We start from the raw sequence: 3,223 nt of genomic DNA, 5'->3' as shown, positions 1-3,223 counted from the left end.
GACGCGATGGCTGGGGACAGTGTTCGGCCTGGCAACCGTCAGCGATTGGTTCCCGCTCGGGGGTTTATAATCAGCGAGGACCTGCCACACGCCCCCTGACCTTCGAAGGAAGAGGGGGCTGTGTTTGTCTTCCTCGCCCCGCTGCCGTTTGCCTGCTCCCCCCGTCCGTCTGCGATGAAGATCGTCACAAGCTGAAGGTAAAGGAAGTACCCAACTGAAGGTCTTTAACTGGAGGACGTCCATCTGCATTGTGTGTGTGTGTGTGTGTGGCGACTCTGGGTGAAGTGGGGCCGGAATTTGCCATGCTGTAGCCCAGGGAGTTGTAACAACAGGATGTGGGCCCAGTATTTATCGCCAATCCCTAATAAGTTTCTTTTTTTGAAAAACAATTTTATTGAGGCGATTCTATATATACATCAAACACAAACAGTAAGTCAGCAAACAGGAATACAAAACAAAACAAACAGCCTCTTGACAGAAGCACATCAGGTTTACATTCACTGCTGGGAACATTTATAATTCCGAATTCACCAAATGATCGAGAGATAGTCTTTTGATGGCAGAGAGATCAACAGTACACCTGCTCTGTCTGGCTTCAGCTCCAACACTGAAAACGAAACTAAAATACACCCTGCAGCAAACAGCCTAAAACAAAAGTAAAAAGCTGACAAGACAGCCCAGCTCCACCCATATTCTGACATCACTGCAGTAGTTAACACCCATTTCTTAAAGGTACTCTACAGTATATTTATATACGCACCCATTTATAAACACCCATTTCTTAAAGGTACACTCACATGACATGGCTACCGCCATTCCAACAAGATCCGTCTCCGGGCTACCAGGGAGTCAAAGGCCAAGACATCGGCCTCTCTCGCCCCCTGGACACGCAGGTCTTGATCGCCACCTCTGGACTAGGGGTCACTCTTCACCTTCAGGACCTCCGACATGACATAAGAACTAGGAGCAGGAGTTGGCCATCTGGCCCTTCGAGCCTGCTCCACCATTCATTGGAGATCAATGGCTGATCTTTTTGTGGACTCAGCTCCACTTTCCGGCCCGAACACCATAACCCTTAATCCCTTTATTCTTCAAAAAACTATCTATCTTTATCTTAAAAAACGTTTAAAGAAGGAGCCTCTACTGCTTCACTGGGCAAGGAATTCCATAGATTCACAACCCTTTGGGTGAAGAAGTTCCTCCTAAACTCCGTCCTAAATCTACTTCCCCTTATCTTGAGGCTATGCCCCCTAGTTCTGCTTTCACCCACCAGTGGAAACAACCTGCCCGCATCTATCCTATCTATTCCCTTCATAATCTTATATGTTTCTATAAGATCCCCCCTCATCCTTCTAAATTCCAACGAGTACAGTCCCAGTCTACTCAACCTCTCTTGTAATCCAACCCCTTCAGCTCTGGGATTAACCTAGTGAATCTCCTCTTGCACACCCTCCAGTGCCAGTACATCCTTTCTCAAGTAAGGAGACCAAAACTGAACACAATACTCCAGGTGTGGCCTCACTAACACCTTATACAATTGCAGCATAACCTCCCTAGTCTTAAACTCCCATCCCTCTAGCAATGAAGGACAAAATTCCATTTGCCTTCTAATCACCTGTTGCACCTGTAAACCAACTTTTTGCGACTCATGCACTAGCACACCCAGGTCTCTCTGCACAGCAACATGTTTTAATATTTTTATCATTTAAATAATAATCCCTTTTGCTGTTTTTCCTACCAAATGGATAATCTCACATTTGTCAACATTGTATTCCATCTGCCAGACCCTAGCCCATTCACTTAGCCTATCCAAATCCCACTGCAGACTTCCAGTATCCTCTGCATTTTTTGCTTTACCACTTATCTTAGTGTCGTCTGCAAACTTGGACACATTGCCTTGGTCCCCAACTCCAAATCATCTATGTAAATTGTGAACAGTTGTGGGCCCAACACTGATCCCCTGAGGGACACCACTAGCTACTGATTGCCAACCAGAGAAACACCCATTAATCCCCACTCTTTGCGTTCTATTAATTAACCAATCCTCTATCCATGCTACTACTTTCCCCTTAATGCCATGCATCTTTATCTTATGCAGTAACCTTTTGTGTGGCACCTTGTCAAAGGCTTTCTGGAAATCCAGATATACCACATCCATTGGCTCCCGCACTGTTAATGTCCTCAAAAAATTCCACTAAATTAGTGAGGCACAACCTGCCCTTTATGAACCCATGCTGCGTCTGCCCAATGGACAATTCCATCCAGATGCCTCGCTATTTCTTCCTTGATGATAGATTCCAGCATTTTCCCTACTACTGAAGTTTAAGCTCACTGGCCTATAATTACCCGCTTTCTGCCTACCTCCTTTTTTAACAGTGGTGTCACGTTTGCTAATTTCCAATCCGCCGGGACCACCCCAGAGTCTAGTGAATTTTGGTAAATTATCACTAGTGCATTTGCAATTTCCTAGCCATCTCTTTTAGCACTCTGGGATGCATTCCATCAGGTCCAGGAGACTTGTCTACCTTTAGCCCATTAGCTTGCCCATCACTATCTCCTTGGTGATAACAATCCTCTCAAGGTCCTCACCTGTCATAGCCTCATTTTCCATCAGTCACTGGCATGTTATTTGTGTCTTCCACTGTGAAGACCGACCAAAAAACCTGTTCAGTTCCTCAGCCATTTCCTCATCTCCCATTATTAAATCTCCCTTCTCATCCTCTGAAGGACCAATATTTACCTTAGCCACTCTTTTCTGTTTTATATATTTGTAGAAACTTTTACTATCTATTTGTATATTCTGAGCAAGTTTACTCTCATAATCTATCTTACTCTTCTTTATAGCTTTTTTAGTAGCTTTCTGTTGCCCCCTAAAGATTTCCCAGTCCTCTAGTCTCCCACTGATCTTTGCTACTTTGTATGTTTTTTCCTTCAATTGATACTCTCCCTTATTTCCTTAGATATCCACGGTCGATTTCCCCTCTTTTACCGTCCTTCACTTTTTGTTGGTATAAACCTTTGCTGAGCACTGTGAAAAATCACTTGGAAGGTTCTCCACTGGTCCTCAACTGTTTCACTATAAAGTCTTTGCTCCCAGTCTACCTTAGCTAGTTCTTCTCTCATCCCATTGTAATCTCCTTTGTTTAAGCACAAAACACTCGTGCTTGATTTTACCTCTCACACCTCCATCTGTATTAAATTCCACCATATTGTGATCGCTCCT

Source organism: Scyliorhinus torazame, chromosome 26 (genome assembly GCF_047496885.1).
Source record: "Scyliorhinus torazame isolate Kashiwa2021f chromosome 26, sScyTor2.1, whole genome shotgun sequence".
Classification (NCBI taxonomy): domain Eukaryota; kingdom Metazoa; phylum Chordata; class Chondrichthyes; order Carcharhiniformes; family Scyliorhinidae; genus Scyliorhinus; species Scyliorhinus torazame.
This window is presented reverse-complemented; position numbering follows the sequence as displayed.